Source organism: Zophobas morio, unplaced genomic scaffold, assembly GCF_036711695.1.
Source record: "Zophobas morio isolate AGI-343-1 ecotype UQ-CSIRO unplaced genomic scaffold, CSIRO_AGI_Zmor_V1 ptg000012l, whole genome shotgun sequence".
In the NCBI taxonomy this organism is placed as follows: Eukaryota; Metazoa; Arthropoda; class Insecta; order Coleoptera; family Tenebrionidae; genus Zophobas; species Zophobas morio.
Window position 1 is genome coordinate 1,520,073 of NW_026972117.1, and position 14,037 is coordinate 1,534,109.

Consider the following 14,037-nt stretch of genomic DNA (forward strand, 5'->3'; position numbering starts at 1 on the left):
GTTTCCTTATCTGTTTTTTTCCCACGTCTACATAAATATATACATAGAAATTCCTATTACTAATCACTGCCTTCTTCTTCGGCACTTGAAAGTTCATCAGAACTTACATTTCAATAATCCAACGTCGTGGTGTGAATTTTTGACACACATGTTACCCTTTTTTTTTTTTCTTAAATTACCTAGTCTCTTATTTTTTGTCCTTTTTTTTTCTTAATATACGTAGGCTTCTTTTTACAACCAGAAACTTATAACATGCTCAAAATGGTAAATTGTTCTAGGGAAATATGGATTTTGCAATTACGCCCCGCCCCCAGTCTGACAACAAATGACAAATTCATCATAATTTCTTTGAACCACACGACCGTTAAACATATTTTCATTTTCTTGTTGCGAAAAGAAGGTTACGTATATTAAGAAAAATGGACAAAATATAGGCCCCACCCACCCGCCCTGTCTCAGACGTGATGATTCGTTTATTTGTCGTCAGTCGGAGGGCGGGGCTTAATTGCAAAGCTTGTATTTTTCTACAACAAATTATAATATAGATTTTGCAATTACACCCCTGACAATGAATGAAAAATTCATCATAACTGAGATCGAGCCGGATGGATCATGCTTAACCTTCGTTTTTTGTACTTTTTTTTTTTTGCTTAATATATAGTCGTTTTTCAATAACACGATAGTTAAACATGTTTTCAGCTTCTTGTTGGGAAAAGAAAACTGTGTATATTAAGAAAAAATGGACAAAATATAAGCCCCGCCCACCCACCCACTCTCAATTGTGATGAATTTTGTATTCATCGTGAGTCGAGAGGGGGAGCTCAGTTGCAAAATTCTAATGTCTCTACAGGAAATTACCTTGTGAAATATGTTGTTAAAAGGGTAAATTTTACTCTTTTAAAAACTTATTTCACAGAATTTTGGACCTAAGCTCCGCCCCTCGACTCATGATGAATAAAAAAATCATCACAATTGAGAAAGGGTGGGTGGGCGAGGCTTATATTTTACCCCTTATTTCTCAATATACGTAGTCTTCTTCTCACAACAAAAAACTTAAAACATATTCAAAATTATAAATTTCGGTGGGGAAATATGAATTTTTCATAACCTCCACCCCTCGGCCTAACAACGAATGAAAAATTCGTTACAATTGAGATCGGGTGGGTGGGCGGGGCTTATATTTTGCTTCTTTTTTAACATAAGTAGCTTTCTTTTCACAAGAAGAAACTTAAAACATGTTCAAAATAGCAAATTTTTGTAGGGAAATATGGATTTTGTAATTACGCTTCGTCCCTTGGTCTAACAATGAATGAATCACAATTGAGGAACGTTAACACGGTAACTAAACATGTTTTTGGTTTCTTGTAAGGAAAAGAAAACTATGTATATTAAGAAAAAAATGGACAAAATTTAAGCCCCACCCACCCACCCTCTCTCAATTGTGATGGATTTCTTATGCACCGTGAGCCGAGGGGCGGAGCTTAGTTGAAAAATCCTCATTTCTCTACAAGAAATTACCAATTTGAAATATTTTTTAAAAAGGGTCAAATTTTCTAGAGGAATATGGATTTTGCAATAAACTCCGCCCCTCTGTCTGATTACGAATGAAAAATTCAACACAACTGAGATGGTGGCGGGTGTTTTTTCTTAGTATATATAGTTTTTTTTCACATATCAATTTTATGTAGAGAAATGAGGACTTTGAAATTAAGCTCCGCCTCCCGGCTCACAACGAATAAAAAAAATCATCACGACTGAGATAGGGTGGGTGGGCGGGGCATATATTTTGCTTATTTTTCTTATGAGTAATTTCCAGACAAATCGAGATACGTTTAATCGAGATAGTTTGACATGGCCTAATTTCGAAAATTTCGACAGGAATATCCCCGTAAAAATTTTCCAAAAAATAAACATGTTTCAATCTGCCTGAAACTAAGTTTCTAGACTAATGTAGTCGAGCTGACTGCGTTTCGGATATCGATTATTAAACATTTTCACTATTTGAAAGAAAATCTTTCTTTAATCAAAATTCAAAAAACGAAATTGTGAGTTGACGGTTCATAACTTTTGAACGGACGATGAGAGTAGATCCCAGTTTGTACCATTCAATTTATTGGAGTTTTATAGTCCCATTGGTTAGTTTTCAGGTCGAAATATGTACCTGTTTAGAATCTACCATTTTCGAAAGACTTCAACATTAAAAAATTTTAAAAATATTTATATCAAAGGTTTTTCTACAATTTGATTTGACAAATCGAGGTGAGGAATCAATTATTCCACTTTGTCAAATAATCTCTGTCAGAACGTTCTAAACAAGTTGCACTTCATCACAAGAACTTTGGATTTTTACATAGTTAAGATATCAAAATTTGGAAGTGAGAAGAAAAGTGGATTTTGGATAATTGTAAAATTGTGAAACTGTTAAAATTATTCGCTGCGCAATGTGTTTCAGTATTTCGAAACAAATAAAACCCATTCTTTAGTTATTCACTACCTCCCGATTCCATTATTCCCTCTAACTAAGTCTCCGTTCGCCTTCGTTCTAAAGCAATTTTGCAACACAAGTTCGCGTACTTGGAAAACGTAATTTCGATGTATCAGCCCAGAAACCGCATCCACAATGTTATTGTCCTCACTAACAACGCATCTTCTTATTTCCCACAGGTAGGAACAGATCCACGACCGCGATCAAACAACAACAATATTAAACTTTTCCATTACCCTTTTTGCCATCGACTCGAATAAATTTTAAAAACCCTCTGCAGACAAAATAAAACCTTCAACCGTCAACATCTCCTTCCACCTGCGAAAATCCTCACCAACAACTAAGCAATCCGAGTTCAATTACAGCGGTTACAAAGCAGCAGTAAATTATTCCCAACGAAACCGCCGCTGACCCAGCACAACCTAATGTAATTCCACTCGAAATCGGCGCAAAAATTGTCTTGACAACGTCTCGGAGCGAAATTTTCATGCTTCAATTTGGCGCTTTTCACTAAGAGATAAATAATTGCGGTCGGGCTTCCGAGACATTTTCTAGTTTTACGGTTCGTTAGACGAATCAATCATTTCGTTGCACTTCGGAGTGAGTGGAACTTCTCTACTTTAGTTTCCATTAGGGGAGAATGCAGCGTAATAAAATTTTATTGAGGTGGGAAACGAAATTCATAGCTGTGTCAACAACGTCTACGCAAATGCAATTCAATTTTTTGTGTGAAACGCTAAAGTTTGTGATTTACGTTTAACGAAAGAAAACTTAATTCACACAGCGTTTCTGTGTGTGTGTTCGGAATACAAAAACTACAAAGTTTGCTTCGTTCCGGATTATTTTCAGAAATAGTGTTAACTGGAGCCGTTTCAGGTTTAATTACGGGATATATTTTAGGCGAAGAATCTCCAGCTGCACGATCTTGAGGCAAATATGCGCCAGGGTCGTTTAATAAACTTCGATTAGGGTCAGTCCATAAATTTCATTATCTTTATTTCGGCACTAAAGTTTTTATTGTCAAGTTTCAGTTCGTCTTGTTTTATGGAAAATATACAGCACGTAAATTTCAGTTTTCAACAGCCGTTACGATTTTATTGCAGATAGAAAATACTAAACATTTATTTGTGCCGTGCTGCATACAAACGTGGCACTCTGATTTAACGAAGTTTTATTGAAACGAATACGACTTGTGGATTTAAAATTCGACTGTGTAGTTTTCAGTTTAGTGTATTTTGCTTACAAATTTTCAAACAGTACTTAAGGTTACTATATTTAAAGAACACCATGAATTTTAATTGAGTTTGGTGTTTACTAAATTATTTGAAACAATTTTAAATGTTTGTGTAAAAATGGTGGATGCGCCGGGACAATTATTACTTTTAAATCAATTATTTGAATAATGAGCAATTTCTACATAAAATCGGTGGACTCTCACCGGCAATTTTCAGGCCGAAATTCTTACCACTTTAGCATCTACCGCACATATTTATCGGACGGTGTCATTTTCGAGAAACTCGAATGTTAAAAATTCAAAAAAATCAAGAGCTCTTTTTTGGGGCTGAGATTCTGATTCAGGATGTTCGAATTACACAAAGGAGTCATTTTCAGACAAATCGGAATACGTTTAATCGAGAAAGCTTAATACTTTGACCAGAATATCGCGAAAAAAAAAAGCAAAAAATGAACGTGTTTCAATCTGCCTTAAATTAAATTTGTAGATAAATTTTGCCCAATTTAGTGCGTTTTTGGCATCAGTTGTTGTAAATTTTCACCATTTTAAGCGAAATCGTTCTTTAAACAAAATTCAAAAACCAAATTCTGAGTTTCACGGTCTATAACTTTTGAATGGACAAAGAGAACATATTTCGGTTTTTGCCATTCGATTTCCTGAAGTTTTGTAGTCGCAGTCGTATATTTTGCTTTTCTTCCTTAATATACGTCGCTTTATTTTCACAAAAAAAAAAACTTCAAAATGGTATATTTTTATAGGGAAATGCGAATTTTGCAATTAAGCTCCGCCTCTGGATCTGACAACGAATAAAAAATTAATCACAATTGAAACTTGGGCGGATATAGGTGGGATATAATCTTTGGCTTTTTTCTTAAAATATAATAACTACAATTTTATTAACCACAGTTATGTTAAATATGTTAAAAACATATTTCACATGGTAATTTTTTACAGAGAAATAAGAATTTTGCAATTAAGCTCCGCCCCCCGATTCACTATGAATAAAAAATGCATTACAATTGAGATAGAGCGGGTGGGTGGGGCTTATATTTTGCCCTCTTTTCTTAATATACACAGTTTTCTCTTCGCAACCAGAATCTTAAAACATATTCAAAATGGTAAATTTTTGTAGGGAAAAAAGATTTTGCAATTACGCTCCGCCTCTTGTTCTAACAACGAATGAAAATATGTTTTCAGTTTCTTGTTGGGAAAAAAAGACTTCGTATGCTAAGAAAAAATGGACAAAATATAAGCCCCGCCCACCCACCCGTTCTCAGTTGTGATGGTTTTATTATTCATCGTCAGCCGAGGGGCGGAGCTTAATTGCCACATCCTGTGAAATAGGTTTTTAAAAGAGTAAAATTTTGTAGAGAAATGTGGATTTTGCAGTTAAACTCCACCACTCGGTCTGATTACGAATAAAAAAAATCGTCGCAATTGAACTAGGGTGGGTGGGCGGGGCTTACATTTTGTCTACTTTTTCTTAATATACTTAGTCTTCTTGTCCCTATAAGAATGAGTAAAATATAAAAGAATAAAACTTGATAGAGAAATATGGATTTTGCAATTAAACTCCCCCTTCAGTTTAACAGAGAATTAAAAATTCATCATAACTGAGATCGGGACGGATAAGTCGTGCTTAATATATAAAGTTTATAGTGTTTTCTTTCAATAACATTAAACATGTTTTCACTTTCTTGTTAGGAAAAAAAAACTTTTTATATTAAAAAAGGTTGGACAAAATTTAAGCCCCGCCCACCCACCCTCTCCTAATTGTGAAGAATTTTTTATTCATCGTGAGCCGAGAGGCGGAGCTTAGTTGCAAAATCCTGTGAAATAAGTTTTTAAAAGAGTAAAATTTTGTAGAGAAATGTGAATTTTGCAGTTAAACTCCACCACTCGGTCTAATTACGAATAAAAAGAATCATCACAATTGAACTAGGGCGGGTGGGCGGGGCTTACATTTTGCCTACTTTTTCTTAATATTCTTAGTCTTCTTGTCCCAATAAGAATGAGTAAAATATAAAACGATAAAATTTAATAGAGAAATATGGATTTTGCATTTAAACTCCCCTTTCAGTCTAACAGAGAATGCAAAATTCATCATAATTGAGATCGAGACGGATAAGTCGTGCTTAATGTATAAAGTTTATAGAGTTTTCTTTCAATAACATTAAACATATTTTCAGTTTCTTGTTGGGAAAACAAAACTTTGTATATTAAGAAAAGATGTACAAAATATAAGCCCCGCCCATCCACCCGCTCTCAATTGTCATGGTTTTTTTATTCATCGTCAGCCGAGGGGCGGAGCTTAATTGTCACATCCTGTGAAATAGGCTTTTAAAAGAGTAAAATCTTGTAGAGAAATGTGGATTTTGCAGTTAAACTCCACCACTCGGTCTGATTACGAATAAAAAAAATCATCACAATTGGGATAGGGTGGGTGGGCGGGGAATATATTTTGCCCATTTTTCTTAATATACTTAGTCTTCTTGTCCCAATAAGAATGAGTAAAATATAAAACGATAAAATTTTATAGAGAAATATGGATTTTGCAATTAAACTCCCCCTTCAGTTTAACAGAGAATTAAAAATTCATCATAACTGAGATCGGGACGGATAAGTCGTGCTTAATATATAAAGTTTATAGTGTTTTCTTTCAATAACATTAAACATGTTTTCACTTTCTTGTTAGGAAAAAAAAACTTTTTATATTAAAAAAGGTTGGACAAAATTTAAGCCCCGCCCACCCACCCTCTCCTAATTGTGATGAATTTTTTATTCATCGTGAGCCGAGAGGCGGAGCTTAGTTGCAAAATCCTGCGAAATAAGTTTTTAAAAGAGTAAAATTTTGTAGAGAAATGTGAATTTTGCAGTTAAACTCCACCACTCGGTCTAATTACGAATAAAAAGAATCATCACAATTGAACTAGGGCGGGTGGGCGGGGCTTACATTTTGCCTACTTTTTCTTAATATTCTTAGTCTTCTTGTCCCAATAAGAATGAGTAAAATATAAAACGATAAAATTTAATAGAGAAATATGGATTTTGCATTTAAACTCCCCCTTCAGTTTAACAGAGAATTAAAAATTCATCATAACTGAGATCGGGACGGATAAGTCGTGCTTAATATATAAAGTTTATAGTGTTTTCTTTCAATAACATTAAACATGTTTTCACTTTCTTGTTAGGAAAAAAAAATTTTTATATTAAAAAAGGTTGGACAAAATTTAAGCCCCGCCCACCCACCCTCTCTCAATTGTGATGAATTTTTTATTCATCGTGAGCCGAGAGGCGGAGCTTAGTTGCAAAATCTTGCGAAATAAGTTTTTAAAAGAGTAAAATTTTGTAGAGAAATGTGAATTTTGCAGTTAAACTCCACCACTCGGTCTAATTACGAATAAAAAGAATCATCACAATTGAACTAGGGTGGGTGGGCGGGGCTTACATTTTGCCTACTTTTTCTTAATATTCTTAGTCTTCTTGTCCCAATAAGAATGAGTAAAATATAAAACGATAAAATTTAATAGAGAAATATGGATTTTGCATTTAAACTCCCCTTTCAGTCTAACAGAGAATGCAAAATTCATCATAATTGAGATCGAGACGGATAAGTCGTGCTTAATGTATAAAGTTTATAGAGTTTTCTTTCAATAACATTAAACATATTTTCAGTTTCTTGTTGGGAAAACAAAACTTTGTATATTAAGAAAAGATGTACAAAATATAAGCCCCGCCCATCCACCCGCTCTCAATTGTCATGGTTTTTTTATTCATCGTCAGCCGAGGGGCGGAGCTTAATTGTCACATCCTGTGAAATAGGCTTTTAAAAGAGTAAAATCTTGTAGAGAAATGTGGATTTTGCAGTTAAACTCCACCACTCGGTCTGATTACGAATAAAAAAAATCATCACAATTGGGATAGGGTGGGTGGGCGGGGAATATATTTTGCCCATTTTTCTTAATATACTTAGTCTTCTTGTCCCAATAAGAATGAGTAAAATATAAAACGATAAAATTTTATAGAGAAATATGGATTTTGCAATTAAACTCCCCCTTCAGTTTAACAGAGAATTAAAAATTCATCATAACTGAGATCGGGACGGATAAGTCGTGCTTAATATATAAAGTTTATAGTGTTTTCTTTCAATAACATTAAACATGTTTTCACTTTCTTGTTAGGAAAAAAAAACTTTTTATATTAAAAAAGGTTGGACAAAATTTAAGCCCCGCCCACCCACCCTCTCCTAATTGTGATGAATTTTTTATTCATCGTGAGCCGAGAGGCGGAGCTTAGTTGCAAAATCCTGCGAAATAAGTTTTTAAAAGAGTAAAATTTTGTAGAGAAATGTGAATTTTGCAGTTAAACTCCACCACTCGGTCTAATTACGAAAAAAAAGAATCATCACAATTGAACTAGGGTGGGTGGGCGGGGCTTACATTTTGCCTACTTTTTCTTAATATTCTTAGTCTTCTTGTCCCAATAAGAATGAGTAAAATATAAAACGATAAAATTTAATAGAGAAATATGGATTTTGCATTTAAACTCCCCCTTCAGTTTAACAGAGAATTAAAAATTCATCATAACTGAGATCGGGACGGATAAGTCGTGCTTAATGTATAAAGTTTATAGAGTTTTCTTTCAATAACATTAAACATGTTTTCAGTTTCTTGTTGGGAAAACAAAACTTTGTATATTAAGAAAAGATGTACAAAATTTAAGCCCCGCCCACCCACCCTCTCTCAATTGTGATGAATTTTTTATTCATCGTGAGCCGAGGGGCGGAGGTTAGTTCCAAAATTCTGTGAAATAAGTTTTTAAAAGAGTAAAATTTTGTAGAGAAATATGGATTTTGAAAATAAACTCACCACTCGGTCTGCTTATGAACGAAAATCCCATCACAATTGAGATCGGGGCGTTTTTTTTTTTTCCTAAATAAGTAATTTTCTTTCAGCAACCGGATACTTAAAAACGTATTTGAGATAGCAATTTTTTGTAGAGAAATGAGGATTTTGAAATTAACATTCGCCCTCCGGCTCACGACGAATAAAAAAAATCATCACAATTAGGACAGGGTGGGTGGGCGGGGCATATATTTTGCCTTTTTTTCTTAATATACGTAGTCTTCTTTTAACAACAAGAAACTTAAGGCTTAGGGCATGTTAAAAATGCTAAATTTCTGTGGGGAAATATGGATTTAGCAATTACGCTCCGCCTCTCGGTCTAACAACGAAAAGAAAACTTTGTATATTAAGAAAAAATGCACAAAATATAAGCCCCGCCCACCCATCCTCTCTCAATTGTAATAAATTTTTTCTGCATCGTGAGCCGAGAGGCGGAGCTTAGTTGAAAAATCCTCATTTCTCTACAAAAACTACCATGTGAAATATGTTTTAAAACGAGTAAAATTTTCTAGAGGAATATGGGTTTTTGCAATAAACTCCGCCCCTCGGTCTGATTACGAATGAAAATTTCAACACAACTGAGACGGGGGCGGGTGTTTTTTCTTAGTATATATAATTTTCTTTCACATAGCAATTTTATGTATTGAAATGAGGATTTTGAAATTAAGCTACGTCCTCCGACTCGCAACGAATAAAAAAAATCATCACAATTGAGATAGGGTGGGTGGGCGGGGCATATATTTTGCTTATTTTCCTTATGAGTAATTTTCAAACAAATCGAGATACTTTTATTCGAGATAGCTTGATACGGCCTAATTCCGAAAATTTTGCCCGGAATATCTCCGGAAAATTTTCCCAAAAAATAAACATGTTTCAATCTGCCTGAAATTAACTTTCTAGGCTAATGTTGTCCAGCTGACTGCGGTTCGGGCATCGATTATTAAATATTTTCACTATTTGAAAGAAAATCTTTCTTTAATCAAAATTCAAAAAACGAAATTGGGAGTTGACGGTTCATAACTTTTGAACGGGCAATGAGAGCATATTCCGGCTTGTACCATTCGATTTATAGGAGTTTTATAGTCCCATTGGTTAGTTTTCAGGTCGAAATATGTAACTGTTTAGAAACTACGCACCCATTTATCGGACGCTGCCATTTTCGAAAGACTTCGACATTAAAAAATTTTAACAATATTTATATTAAAAGCTACAATTTTTTTGACAAATCGAGGTACGTTTAAACTCAGTTTTGTCCGTAATATTTTCAGTGTACTTAGATCATGAGATATTTGACATTTAAAGGGTAAGTAATTTCAGAGTTCCTTTCTGTTTGCTCTAAAATAGCACATTTGAAGCTTAAGATTTAGTGCATATAAAACAATTGTCAAATTTCTTTTTTGTATATTAGGCAAAACGTGATCCTATTTGAATAAAGACCAACAACAATATAAAATCGTTTGAGTCTCATCTAAAAATCTCTTTGTGTTCTTCGTGGCCTTGTAAACGACGAAATTGAGAGTGCTTTTTTATTAGCGAAGTTATCGTTTTTAGTACCTTCTGTTGACAGTGGAATTACACTAGCAGGTCAATCTTCAGACTCCCATTATTCACAACCAATAGCTCACAAAATCACCCCACCAAACCCTGAACGGAAACAGCCAACCGCTTTGCAGAAAAACACATTTTTAATAATCGGTTCTTGCAAAGATCATGATAATGGATTTCCGCCCGTTGTAATTTTTCTCATTTCTCCTTTTCATAATTGTTACAACGGAATGGAATTAAGCAGCAACGCTTCGAGCAACAACAGTATGTTTTATTTTGCGATCTGTATTATATTAGTAAACAATAAAACCCAAACATCGTCCCCGAAACCAAAGCCACACCGTAAAAACACCTCGGATAATCCCCACCGCGACACGTTTCCTCTCCAGCGAAAAAATTAGCCTCCTTCTGGTAATCCGTTTTACTGCCGGCAGTTAAACTTTATCGGGAGGTTTGTCTCCGTAAAAATTTAAGCTCCCGTCGAGCAGACAGCGACAGAATCAACATAATTCCCCCCATAAACCCGATCAGTTTCAACTTATCATTTTCGAAAGTAGTAGTTTCGGTTTCGAGACCGTGCTGATCCTTGCCAGGATTCGCTTTTTACTCGTTGCATCCTAACAAATGGCCGAAGAGAATGCGACGTGTCTTGGACGGTATCGACTTTGCGAATAAAGCGATGTTATGGCTTCTGACCCACATTTGCCTGTATGGATTGTTTTGTGGGGGTTCGACGGTTAAAGTTTTATTTTGGTGTTTGGCGGCTGTCAGCGATTGGATAATTGGAGAGTGAGGGCTCAAATGTTGCCCCATAAATGTGAAAAGCCGGACTGAAACTAATTAATCCGAAAACTGCGAGAATTATTACGATTTAACGAAACCTGTTTCAACATTTAAATTAACCAACTAAAAATAATAATCGTTTTCGAAAGTTTCAAATTCTCGGGCGTTATTTTAAGTGCAGCAAAATTCGGCTTCGCTCTCGTTAAAAGTGGCGGCTCGCTTGTTCGTTATAAAAAACTTCCAACTTCAATTTGTAGTCACTTAAAATTCTTAATTCCTATTTCACAACTTCTTCGTTAACAAGTTTAGAATACTTGATTGCGCCTCAGGAAATCTGCTTTCAAAATAAATTGCAAGTGTAATATACAACTAACGCGGAATTTTTCACGAGTAGATGGCTTGGAGACAGCGAGCCTAATTTGAAGTGAAAATGATGCATTCATCTCTGTTGAGTGAAAAGTTAAAATTGTCCTAGCAATTACACTAAAATTTACTTGTCACCAAAGTTGTTCTTTAACAAAGCATTTATTACCTGTCACAAACACGCAAAAAAGGGTTGAATATGCAGATTCCGTGCATTTGCTAATCCCTGTTTTAGCTTCATTCGCGTTTTATCTGACACTGATGCAGAGGAAACTTGCATGAGAGACGACGAACGATTTAACTTCCGATATAAATGTGTTGTATTCGGTGAAAACGTTTAATTTAGGAGTCGGAAAGAGGATGCAGAAGCTGAGGAGTAATGCACTGTGCATAAAAGAACAAATTGTGGATGAAAGTCTGGTCGGTGCATTGAGGATTTTCACCAGAAATATCTGATATTTTCTGCTTACTTTATGTCATGCGAGCGAAATGGATTGAGTCTACTTTAGGAATAAGTTTGTCGTTGAGATGTAGTTCTCAAATGAAACTGTTATTGCAGAACAAAATGTTGACTCGTGCTTGGGTTTATTAAATGGGTGATTCAGTTCTGTAATAGTTGAATGAATAATAATTTTCAAATTGTTAAAAGCAAACACGAACGCAAATCCAGTGATTGCATGTTCATCATTACTAAAATGAATTTGAAACTTCAATATTTAAATAATTATTGGTTGGTTGATAAGAGAGAAAGTAAATTGAGTTTTGTTTGAAAAGTGCTTCGTAAAATTTATTATTTTATCATCATGTTTATTACATGAGGATAATTGACGACGCAATTTATTGAAATTATAATTATAAATTTACAATAAATGTATATTTAAATAACATTGTTTTGGAATCCTCGAAATAAGTTCAGGAACCTTCAACGAAAAACATGCACATTGGTTGTAATATTTATACTATGAGGATCAATGTGCAAATTTTTCAAATTTTTGAGTGGACTACAAAAAATTCTAATGAATGAAGTTTCATTTAAACTATAATATCAAGTTTTACATGTCAAGCATCAAAGAAATGGAGTAAAACTAAAGAAAATTTTTATTCTGCATCGAATTACCATAATTTGTCGACGTTTTCAGAGAGGACCTTAGATTTTAGATTTTTTTTTTAACATACCGGGACTACTTTACTGAAAATTCGTTGAAATACAATCAAACAAATCCAGTTTTTTAGAAAGAAATTTTCGATAGAGATTATAGTCACAGTGTAAGAAAAAAGTGGCAAACTGTGGATGTGCCTAGAGTGGAAACTCAAGACGGCTTCATAAACCATAAATACAGAAGTACGTTATTCAATAAAATTCGAATAGCACTGATCACACAAAACTTTGCGGTGACGTTATCAAAAACGAAAACGTCTAGGAAACATGTTACCATAAGGTAACGGTTACTTTCATGTTCATAAGATCCGGATGTAAAAAAAAAATGAAATTCCTATTTTAAAACTTTAGAAATTTGAAAAAATTAAAAATCGCAGTGTTGGTTATTATTATTATGTGAGGATTCTGAAAATGTTTAAAGCAAAAGAAATCCAAAGTATCTTAAATTTGGAATCTTGCAGATTTAGATAAAGCTAGAAAATTTAACAATATCAAAATTTCTAAAAAATTTTCGATGGTAATTTACAAAGATCTCAGCACACTTTAAAATCGCAAAAATTCAAAAAATTTCAAATACCTAAAATTTCTGCATTTGCGAAAATTTCAAAAATAACGAATAAAAATCGACACATACTAACAATATCAAAAATTCAAAGAAGATTAACAAAAGTTGGAAAATGGCAACAAAAAAAATATCACATCAAAAAATCCTTAAATCCAAAAAACAACCAAAATCGCAATGATCTCAGAAACCAAAAACTTTATTTAAAAGCACAAAAGTTCAAAAATACAATGTCTTAAAAGTACTTATTTGGAAATCTGAAAAATTGCAAAAGATAAAAAAAATTAAAAAACCCTGAGTGAAAATTTTCAAAAAGCTTATAAAGACTCCGAAAGCCGCAAAATCACTCAAATTTTGAAAAACTATAAAAAAAAATGAAAAATTCTAAAATTAAAAAAATCTTTAAGTAATTTATAAACAGAAAAATGTCATAATCTCAAACAACAGAAAACATTAAATTGCTGTTAAAATTTTAGCAATTCGAAAAATTAAAAATCTCAATATTGTTGTTCTAAACTTTCTGAATATCTTTAAATCAACAGAAAACTAAAATACGGATATCTTGGGTTTAGAAACCCAGTAGGTTCACATAAAACTAGGAGATTTAAAAATTTCAAAGGTTCTGAAAGTTCTAACAACCCAAACAATTTTAGAAGATTTAGACTCTAAATTTTGCAAAAATTCATTCCTAAATGTTATGAAAATTAAAAAAAAACGAACGGTGCAGATGATCTAAAATTTTGACACTCACTAACATTATCAGAAATTCAAGAAGCTTAAAAAAAATCATAAAGACTTAAATTCAAAAAAATGCAAAACTCCCAAAGATCTCAAAATGTGAAAAATGTCATATAAAAAGCACAAAAAGTGCAAAAATCTAGAATATTTTCAAAATGTCTACAAAGTCCGAAAATATGGAAAATGTCACTTGGAAATTAAAAACCTGAATGTTCTAAACGAAACTTTTCAAAAAGATTGTAAAAACCTCAGGAGTTCGATTTC

General features: G+C 33.6%; 1 protein-coding gene across 5 annotated transcripts in view; it reads left to right on the forward strand.

Moving 5' to 3' along the window:
• The window catches only part of LOC135127548 (glutamate receptor ionotropic, kainate 2-like), a 193,332-nt gene that overhangs the window by 48,081 nt on the left and 131,214 nt on the right, over positions 1-14,037 (forward strand). The window lies entirely within an intron of this gene.